We start from the raw sequence: 9,871 nt of genomic DNA, 5'->3' as shown, positions 1-9,871 counted from the left end.
TGAATTTTAACCTAAAAGGTTAGCCAGAATTAATTACACGTTGCACCTTTAAGGAAAAACTGAATTTTAACCTAAAAGGTTAGCCAGAATTAATTACACGTTGCACCTTTAAGGAAAAGCTGAATTTTAACCTAAAAGGTTAGCCAGAATTAATTACACGTTGCACCTTTAAGGAAAAACTGAATTTTTAACCTAAAAGGTCAACCAGAATTAATTTACACGTTGCACCTTTAAAGAAGCACTGAGTTACTGGTGAGAGTTCGATGCAGCTTCCTGCTCAGCGAAATCAGCACCACTCTGTTGCTGGTTCAAGGCTGAACAACGGATTATTTTTAATTCAAGCTCTTTGGATTTATTTGTTTGTTTGTGCCGGATAGAAATCTCTGTGTATCCAAGCCTCACACGGGGCACCAATAAAATGTTGGGGTTATTAGGAGCGAACAATTCGTAAGCGTTAACTTACTTTTGGATTCTTCAATAAATTCTGTAAATATGGGAATATTTACTGATTTATTAATTAATTAAGATATTCTTAGATATACGGGGCACCATTCCCCTTTTTCCGGGGAAAAATTGAATCCAAAACTCTTATCAGTCTTTCTTGAAGTTCGTAGAATCCTTGGAGCAGAGACTTCTCTTCGACACAACAAAGCTACTGGAGACGAAAATCTGAATTTTATAACGTTTAATTAACAATTTGTCAAATGAATAAACAGTGGCATAAATGAATAATAACCATGTGATATAATAAAAGGATGTATATTCAAAATAATGTTCAAGGTGTTTTGTGTGTATGTAGGATGTATGAATGGGGTCCTTTGTTCTCACAAAGGAGTAGTGTGTGTGCGTGTGTATGGATTCAAAATGGAGTCTTGAATACAAGATGGCTGACTCCTTTGTCTGGCTAAAGTGTGGGTGGCAACTTGCACTTTAACTTCCAAAGCACTTAGAATCAGTAGTAACTTAACCTTAAAATCACTCAAAACATTTCAAAGGATCATGCAACAACACAAAAGATTAATCACGAGTTAATATCCTTAGTTTATCAGCCTGGCCATGGCCGAACATTTAAAGATACCAAACAATGATTAATAAGCAGTTTATTCTTCAAAATGACCCGACGGACGTGTTTGGGACGAAAGAGGAAAACACGAAGCTACTTTTTAAGCAATAGACGCGGTTTATTGCTTATTCGAGACTATAGAGGAAACGGGAGAAGGAAAGAATGAGAGAAAGAGATGAGTTTCTGATCACCAGAACAGTGAAGCGTCCCTCACTGTTTTGATTTGACGGTTCTCCGTGTTTCTCCGCAGCTTTCAGCGTCATCCGCCGGTTTGATGCTTTCTCCGTTGTTTGGCTCCACGAGTGTTTCTCCACGGCTGGACACAAAGAAAACGAAGTTCCTTTTGGGCTGAGTTTAACAACTTACAGCGTTTCTGAGAGCTGGATGGAGTTGTTGTTTCCCTCCGCAGTTCTGTGTCCTCAAACATCAGCTGGAGGGGAGCAGAAACGAGCAGATCAGCGGTCCCGTGGGCTCAACTTGGCTCTTAGAGCTTCCGCGTGCTCAAAGAAGTCGGAGCGTTCGACAAGCGTGTCCTCACCGCCAGGTATCCTGGGCAAAAGAACGAGGTTTCTTTGTCTCATTCATGATTTATAGTCTTTGAAGTCGCGGGAAAGCTCCAAGCTCCCGCCTCCCGCACATGCGCAGAACGTGTTTCTGGTATTAGGCGGTGACATCATCCCAATGCTTCCGTGTGCAAAGCATCATGGGAAATGAAGTTTCTTGGCGCTGATGTGATTATTTGCTTTTCAGAGCAATTTAAGCACAGTCATTTTGGAGAAAATCACTGCATAGTAATTTCCTCATGAGGTCAGACCCTCAACAGCCCAGTGAGTTGACAGCAACAATAGAAAGGTTGGCCATATTTCTAGTCAGAAGATGAGATCCTCTTGTGTGTAGAGATGGGGAAATGTACTTTGAACGTTCACCCAAAATACTTAGGCATCTATGTTTGGAACAAGATCAAATAGAAAAAGTTAAACGTTGCACTCAAGATCACAATGCACAAAGTACTAAGTGCTTCTGACAATGCCCACCCTTCGATAGCTCAGTTGATAGAGCGGAGGACTGTAGAGGCAGCTCAAAAGACATCCTTAGGTCGCTGGTTCAAATCCGGCCTGAAGGAAAATGTTGATAAAGCTTCTTCATGAGCTCTCGAACTTTTCAAGTCGACATCTTTACAATGGTGTGGTCACAGTTGATCACCACAGCTTACAGATGGAGGTGAGGAAACGTGCCGTGATCGTATAGTGGTTAGTACTCTGCGTTGTGGCCGCAGCAACCCCGGTTCGAATCCGGGTCACGGCAAATGTTCCTTTACAGTCTGTCTTAAATAACTTTTCTTTCCGAAGAAACTTTGCTAAGATGACAAAAAAAACAAAGACAGCTATGCAAAAGCTCAAAAGAAGTCACAAAACAGGAACAGGCTGCTGGAATAGAGTTGTTTAGCAACTGCTGAAACCTCAAGTAATTGGTGATTTGTCTAACTTCTTTTGGGGGGAAAAACAACTCCAATGCCCAGTGAGTTGACAGCAACAATAGAAAGGTTGGCCATATTTCTAGTCAGAAGATGAGATCCTCTTGTGTGTAGAGATGGGGAAATGTACTTTGAACGTTCACCCAAAATACTTAGGCATCTATGTTTGGAACAAGATCAAACAGAAAAAAATTAAATGTTGCACTAAAAAACACAATGCACAAAGTACTAATTGCTTCCAGCATTGACCACCCTTCGATAGCTCAGTTGGTAGAGCGGAGGACTGTAGAGGCAGCTCAAAAGACATCCTTAGGTCGCTGGTTCACACCGGCTCGAAGGAAAATGTTGATAGAAGTTCTTCATGAGCTCTCGCACTTTTCATGTCGACATCTTTACAATGGTGTGGTCACAGCTGATCACCACAGCTTACAGATGGAGCTGAGGAAACGTGCCGTGATCGAATAGTGGTTAGTACTCTGCGTTGTGGCCGCAGCAACCCCGGTTCGAATCCGGGTCACGGCAAATGTTCCTTTACATTCCGTCTTAAATAACGTTTCTTTCCGAGGAAACTTTGCTAAGATGACAAGAAAAACAAAGACAGCTATGCAAAAGCTCAAAAGAAGTCATAAAACAGGAACAAGCTGTTGGAATAGAGTTGTTTAGCAACTACTGAAACCTCAAGTAATTGGTGATTTGTCTAACTTCTTTTGGGGGAAAAAACAACTCCAATGCCCAGTGAGTTGACAGCAACAATAGAAAGGTTGGCCATATTTCTAGTCAGAAGATGAGATCCTCTTGTGTGTAGAGATGGGGAAATGTACTTTGAACGTTCACCCAAAATACTTAGGCATCTATGTTTGGAACAAGATCAAATAGAAAAAAATTAAACGTTGCACTAAAAAACACAATGCACAAAGTACTAATTGCTTCCAGCATTGACCACCCTTCGATAGCTCAGTTGGTAGAGCGGAGGACTGTAGAGGCAGCTCAAAAGACATCCTTAGGTCGCTGGTTCAAATCCGGCACGAAGGAAAATGTTGATAAAGCTTCTTCATGAGCTCTCGCACTTTTCAAGTCGACATCTTTACAATGGTGTGGTCACAGCTGATCACCACAGCTTACAGATGGAGCTGAGGAAACGTGCCGTGATCGTATAGTGGTTAGTACTCTGCGTTGTGGCCGCAGCAACCCCGGTTCGAATCCGGGTCACGGCAAATGTTCCTTTACATTCCGTCTTAAATAACGTTTCTTTCCGAGGAAACTTTGCTAAGATGACAAGAAAAACAAAGACAGCTATGCAAAAGCTCAAAAGAAGTCATAAAACAGGAACAAGCTGTTGGAATAGAGTTGTTTAGCAACTACTGAAACCTCAAGTAATTGGTGATTTGTCTAATTTCTTTTGGGGGAAAAAACAACTCCAATGCCCAGTGAGTTGACAGCAACAATAGAAAGGTTGGCCATATTTCTAGTCAGAAGATGAGATCCTCTTGTGTGTAGAGATGGGGAAATGTACTTTGAACGTTCACCCAAAATACTTAGGCATCTATGTTTGGAACAAGATCAAATAGAAAAAATTAAACGTTGCACTCAAGATCACAATGCACAAAGTACTAAGTGCTTCTGACAATGCCCACCCTTCGATAGCTCAGTTGGTAGAGCGGAGGACTGTAGAGGCAGCTCAAAAGACATCCTTAGGTCGCTGGTTCAAATCCGGCCTGAAGGAAAATGTTGATAAAGCTTCTTCATGAGCTCTCGAACTTTTCAAGTCGACATCTTTACAATTGTGTGGTCACAGTTGATCACCACAGCTTACAGATGGAGCTGAGGAAACGTGCCGTGATCGTATAGTGGTTAGTACTCTGCGTTGTGGCCGCAGCAACCCCGGTTCGAATCCGGGTCACGGCAAATGTTCCTTTACAGTCTGTCTTAAATAACGTTTCTTTCTGAAGAAACTTTGCTAAGATGACAAAAAAAACAAAGACAGCTATGCAAAAGCTCAAAAGAAGTCACAAAACAGGAACAAGCTGCTGGAATAGAGTTGTTTAGCAACTGCTGAAACCTCAAGTAATTGGTGATTTGTCTAACTTCTTTTGGGGGAAAAAACAACTCCAATGCCCAGTGAGTTGACAGCAACAATAGAAAGGTTGGCCATATTTCTAGTCAGAAGATGAGATCCTCTTGTGTGTAGAGATGGGGAATTGTACTTTGAACGTTCACCCAAAATACTTAGGCATCTATGTTTGGAACAAGATCAAAATGAAAAAAATTAAATGTTGCACTAAAAAACACAATGCACAAAGTACTAATTGCTTCCAGCATTGACCACCCTTCGATAGCTCAGTTGGTAGAGCGGAGGACTGTAGAGGCAGCTCAAAAGACATCCTTAGGTCGCTGGTTCACACCGGCTCGAAGGAAAATGTTGATAGAAGTTCTTCATGAGCTCTCGCACTTTTCAAGTCGATATCTTTACAATGGTGTGGTCACAGCTGATCACCACAGCTTACAGATGGAGCTGAGGAAACGTGCCGTGATCGTATAGTGGTTAGTACTCTGCGTTGTGGCCGCAGCAACCCTGGTTCGAATCCGGGTCACGGCAAATGTTCCTTTACATTCCGTCTTAAATAACGTTTCTTTCCGAGGAAACTTTGCTAAGATGACAAGAAAAACAAAGACAGCTATGCAAAAGCTCAAAAGAAGTCATAAAACAGGAACAAGCTGTTGGAATAGAGTTGTTTAGCAACTACTGAAACCTCAAGTAATTGGTGATTTGTCTAACTTCTTTTGGGGGAAAAAACAACTCCAATGCCCAGTGAGTTGACAGCAACAATAGAAAGGTTGGCCATATTTCTAGTCAGAAGATGAGATCCTCTTGTGTGTAGAGATGGGGAAATGTACTTTGAACGTTCACCCAAAATACTTAGGCATCTATGTTTGGAACAAGATCAAATAGAAAAAAATTAAATGTTGCACTAAAAAACACAATGCACAAAGTACTAATTGCTTCCAGCATTGACCACCCTTCGAAAGCTCAGTTGGTAGAGCGGAGGACTGTAGAGGCAGCTCAAAAGACATCCTTAGGTCGCTGGTTCAAATCCGGCTTGAAGGAAAATGTTGATGTAGTTTTTTGATGAGCTCTCGCACTTTTCAAGTCGATATCTTTACAATTGTGTGGCCGCAACTGATCATCACAGATGGAGCTGAGGAATCGTGCCGTGATCGTATAGTGGTTAGTACTCTGCGTTGTGGCCGCAGCAACCCCGGTTCGAATCCGGGTCACGGCAAATGTTCCTTTACAGTCTGTCTTAAATAACGTTTCTTTCCGAGGAAACTTTGCTAAGATGACAAGAAAAACAAAGACAGCTATACAAAAGCTCAAAAGAAGTCATAAAACAGGAACCAGCTGTTGGAATAGAGTTATTTAGCAACTACTGAAACCTCAAGTAATTGGTCATTTGTCTAACTTCTTTTGGGGGAAAAAACAACTCCAATGCCCAGTGAGTTGACAGCAACAATAGAAAGGTTGGCCATATTTCTAGTCAGAAGATGAGATCCTCTTGTGTGTAGAGATGGGGAAATGTACTTTGAACGTTCACCCAAAATACTTAGGCATCTATGTTTGGAACAAGATCAAATAGAAAAAATTAAACGTTGCATTCAAGATCACAATGCACAAAGTACTAAGTGCTTCTGACATTGCCCGCCCTTCGATAGCTCAGTTGGTAGAGCGGAGGACTGTAGAGGCAGCTCAAAAGACATCCTTAGGTCGCTGGTTCAAATCCGGCCTGAAGGAAAATATTGATAAAGCTTCTTCATGAGCTCTCGAACTTTTCAAGTCGACATCTTTACAATGGTGTGGTCACAGCTGATCACCACAGCTTACAGATGGAGCTGAGGAAACGTGCCGTGATCGTATAGTGGTTAGTACTCTGCGTTGTGGCCGCAGCAACCCCGGTTCGATTCCGGGTCACGGCAAATGTTCCTTAACAGTCTGTCTTAAATAACGTTTCTTTCCGAAGAAACTTTGCTAAGATGACAAAAAAAACAAAGACAGCTATGCAAAAGCTCAAAAGAAGTCATAAAACAGGAACAAGCTGTTGGAATAGAGTTGTTTAGCAACTACTGAAACCTCAAGTAATTGGTCATTTGTCTAACTTCTTTTGGGGGAAAAAACAACTCCAATGCCCAGTGAGTTGACAGCAACAATAGAAAGGTTGGCCATATTTCTAGTCAGAAGATGAGATCCTCTTGTGTGTAGAGATGGGGAAATGTACTTTGAACGTTCACCCAAAATACTTAGGCATCTATGTTTGGAACAAGATCAAATAGAAAAAAATTAAACGTTGCACTAAAAAACACAATGCACAAAGTACTAATTGCTTCCAGCATTGACCACCCTTCGATAGCTCAGTTGGTAGAGCGGAGGACTGTAGAGGCAGCTCAAAAGACATCTATCGCTGGTTCAAATCCGGCTCAAGGAAAATGTTGATAAAGCTTCTTCATGAGCTCTCGCACTTTTCAAGTCGACATCTTTACAATGGTGTGGTCACAGCTGATCACCACAGCTTACAGATGGAGCTGAGGAAATGTGCCGTGATCGTATAGTGGTTAGTACTCAGCGTTGTGGCCACAGCAACCCCGGTTCGAATCCGGGTCACGGCAAATGTTCCTTTACATTCCGTCTTAAATGTCGTTTCTTTCAGAGGAAACTTTGCTAAGATGACAAGAAAAACAAAGACAGCTATGCAAAAGCTCAAAAGAAGTCATAAAACAGGAACAAGCTGTTGGAATAGAGTTGTTTAGCAACTACTGAAACCTCAAGTAATTGGTGATTTGTCTAACTTCTTTTGGGGGAAAAAACAACTCCAATGCCCAGTGAGTTGACAGCAACAATAGAAAGGTTGGCCATATTTCTAGTCAGAAGATGAGATCCTCTTGTGTGTAGAGATGGGGAAATGTACTTTGAACGTTCACCCAAAATACTTAGGCATCTATGTTTGGAACAAGATCAAATAGAAAAAATTAAACGTTGCACTAAAAAACACAATGCACAAAGTACTAATTGCTTCCAGCATTGACCACCCTTCGATAGCTCAGTTGGTAGAGCGGAGGACTGTAGAGGCAGCTCAAAAGACATCCTTAGGTCGCTGGTTCAAATCTGGCTCGAAGGAAAATGTTGATGTGGTTTTTTGATGAGCTCTCGCACTTTTCAAGTCGATATCTTTACAAATGTGTGGTTGCAGCTGATCATCACAGATGGAGCTGAGGAAACGTACCGTGATCGTATAGTGGTTAGTACTCTGCGTTGTGGCCGCAGCAACCCCGGTTCAAATCCGGGTCATGGCAAATGTTCCTTTACATTCCGTCTTAAATGTCGTTTCTTTCAGAGGAAACTTTGCTAAGATGACAAGAAAAACAAAGACAGCTATGCAAAAGCTCAAAAGAAGTCATAAAACAGGAACAAGCTGTTGGAATAGAGTTGTTTAGCAACTACTGAAACCTCAAGTAATTGGTGATTTGTCTAACTTCTGTTGGGGGAAAAAACAACTCCAATGCCCAGTGAGTTGACAGCAACAATAGAAAGGTTGGCCATATTTCTAGTCAGAAGATGAGATCCTCTTGTGTGTAGAGATGGGGAAATGTACTTTGAACGTTCACCCAAAATACTTAGGCATCTATGTTTGGAACAAGATCAAATAGAAAAAAATTAAACGTTGCACTAAAAAACACAATGCACAAAGTACTAATTGCTTCCAGCATTGACCACCCTTTGATAGCTCAGTTGGTAGAGCGGAGGACTGTAGAGGCAGCTCAAAAGACATCCTTAGGTCGCTGGTTCAAATCCTGCCTGAAGGAAAATGTTGATAAAGCTTCTTCATGAGCTCTCGAACTTTTCAAGTCGACATCTTTACAATGGTGTGGTCACAGCTGATCACCACAGCTTACAGATGGAGCTGAGGAAACGTGCCGTGATCGTATAGTGGTTAGTACTCTGCATTGTGGCCGCAGCAACCCCGGTCCGAATCCGGGTCACGGCAAATGTTCCTTTACAGTCTGTCTTAAATAACGTTTCTTTCCGAGGAAACTTTGCTAAGATGACAAGAAAAACAAAGACGGCTATGCAAAAGCTCAAAAGAAGTCATAAAACAGGAACAAGCTGTTGGAATAGAGTTGTTTAGCAACTACTGAAACCTCAAGTAATTGGTGATTTGTCTAACTTCTTTTGGGGGAAAAAACAACTCCAATGCCCAGTGAGTTGACAGCAACAATAGAAAGGTTGGCCATATTTCTAGTCAGAAGATGAGATCCTCTTGTGTGTAGAGATGGGGAAATGTACTTTGAACGTTCACCCAAAATACTTAGGCATCTATGTTTGGAACAAGATCAAATAGAAAAAAATTAAATGTTGCACTAAAAAACACAATGCACAAAGTACTAATTGCTTCCAGCATTGACCACCCTTCGATAGCTCAGTTGGTAGAGCGGAGGACTGTAGAGGCAGCTCAAAAGACATCCTTAGGTCGCTGGTTCAAATCCGGCTCGAAGGAAAATGTTGATGTACTTTTTTGATGAGCTCTCGCACTTTTCAAGTCGATATCTTTACAATTGTGTGGCCGCAGCTGATAATCACAGATGGAGCTGAGGAAACGTGCCGTGATCGTATAGTGGTTAGTACTCAGCGTTGTGGCCGCAGCAACCCCGGTTCGATTCTGGGCCAAGGCAAATGTTCCTTTACATTCCGTCTTAAATGTCGTTTCTTTCAGAGGAAACTTTGCTAAGATGACAAGAAAAACAAAGACAGCTATGCAAAAGCTCAAAAGAAGTCATAAAACAGGAACAAGCTGTTGGAATAGAGTTGTTTAGCAACTACTGAAACCTCAAGTAGTTGGTCATTTGTCTAACTTCTTTTGGGGGAAAAAACAACTCCAATGCCCAGTGAGTTGACAGCAACAATAGAAAGGTTGGCCATATTTCTAGTCAGAAGATGAGATCCTCTTGTGTGTAGAGATGGGGAAATGTACTTTGAACGTTCACCCAAAATACTTAGGCATCTATGTTTGGAACAAGATCAAATAGAAAAAAATTAAACGTTGCACTAAAAAACACAATGCACAAAGTACTAATTGCTTCCAGCATTGACCACCCTTCGATAGCTCAGTTGGTAGAGCGGAGGACTGTAGAGGCAGCTCAAAAGACATCCTTAGGTCGCTGGTTCAAATCTGGCTCGAAGGAAAATGTTGATGTGGTTTTTTGATGAGCTCTCGCACTTTTCAAGTCGATATCTTTACAAATGTGTGGTTGCAGCTGATCATCACAGATGGAGCTGAGGAAACGTA

The 9,871-nt window shown here is 41.7% G+C and overlaps 11 non-coding genes across 11 annotated transcripts; all 11 read left to right on the top strand.

Annotated features, from left to right (window-relative positions):
• Window positions 1-2,296: 2,296 nt before the first annotated feature.
• Window positions 2,297-2,368, top strand: trnah-gug (transfer RNA histidin (anticodon GUG)). The gene has a single exon. It is a non-coding gene; the product is annotated as a tRNA-His (tRNA).
• A 1,311-nt stretch (window positions 2,369-3,679) lies between these two features.
• On the top strand, window positions 3,680-3,751 carry trnah-gug (transfer RNA histidin (anticodon GUG)). The gene has a single exon. It is a non-coding gene; the product is annotated as a tRNA-His (tRNA).
• Window positions 3,752-4,171: 420 nt separating this feature from the next.
• On the top strand, window positions 4,172-4,260 carry trnay-gua (transfer RNA tyrosine (anticodon GUA)). Its single transcript is given in 2 exon segments — window positions 4,172-4,208; window positions 4,225-4,260. It is a non-coding gene; the product is annotated as a tRNA-Tyr (tRNA).
• A 110-nt stretch (window positions 4,261-4,370) lies between these two features.
• On the top strand, window positions 4,371-4,442 carry trnah-gug (transfer RNA histidin (anticodon GUG)). Its single transcript has one exon. It is a non-coding gene; the product is annotated as a tRNA-His (tRNA).
• A 619-nt stretch (window positions 4,443-5,061) lies between these two features.
• Window positions 5,062-5,133, top strand: trnah-gug (transfer RNA histidin (anticodon GUG)). The gene has a single exon. It is a non-coding gene; the product is annotated as a tRNA-His (tRNA).
• A 613-nt stretch (window positions 5,134-5,746) lies between these two features.
• trnah-gug (transfer RNA histidin (anticodon GUG)) lies at window positions 5,747-5,818 on the top strand. Its single transcript has one exon. It is a non-coding gene; the product is annotated as a tRNA-His (tRNA).
• A 420-nt stretch (window positions 5,819-6,238) lies between these two features.
• trnay-gua (transfer RNA tyrosine (anticodon GUA)) lies at window positions 6,239-6,327 on the top strand. Its single transcript is given in 2 exon segments — window positions 6,239-6,275; window positions 6,292-6,327. It is a non-coding gene; the product is annotated as a tRNA-Tyr (tRNA).
• Window positions 6,328-6,437: 110 nt separating this feature from the next.
• trnah-gug (transfer RNA histidin (anticodon GUG)) lies at window positions 6,438-6,509 on the top strand. Its single transcript has one exon. It is a non-coding gene; the product is annotated as a tRNA-His (tRNA).
• Window positions 6,510-7,616: 1,107 nt separating this feature from the next.
• Window positions 7,617-7,705, top strand: trnay-gua (transfer RNA tyrosine (anticodon GUA)). Its single transcript is given in 2 exon segments — window positions 7,617-7,653; window positions 7,670-7,705. It is a non-coding gene; the product is annotated as a tRNA-Tyr (tRNA).
• Window positions 7,706-8,993: 1,288 nt separating this feature from the next.
• On the top strand, window positions 8,994-9,082 carry trnay-gua (transfer RNA tyrosine (anticodon GUA)). Its single transcript is given in 2 exon segments — window positions 8,994-9,030; window positions 9,047-9,082. It is a non-coding gene; the product is annotated as a tRNA-Tyr (tRNA).
• Window positions 9,083-9,678: 596 nt separating this feature from the next.
• On the top strand, window positions 9,679-9,767 carry trnay-gua (transfer RNA tyrosine (anticodon GUA)). The gene is given in 2 exon segments: window positions 9,679-9,715; window positions 9,732-9,767. It is a non-coding gene; the product is annotated as a tRNA-Tyr (tRNA).
• Window positions 9,768-9,871: the final 104 nt, after the last annotated feature.

The sequence above is a fragment of the Nothobranchius furzeri genome, chromosome 10 (assembly GCF_043380555.1).
Source record: "Nothobranchius furzeri strain GRZ-AD chromosome 10, NfurGRZ-RIMD1, whole genome shotgun sequence".
In the NCBI taxonomy this organism is placed as follows: Eukaryota; Metazoa; Chordata; class Actinopteri; order Cyprinodontiformes; family Nothobranchiidae; genus Nothobranchius; species Nothobranchius furzeri.
The sequence above is the reverse complement of the archived record's forward strand: the minus strand, read 5'-3'. Positions and strand labels throughout refer to the sequence as shown.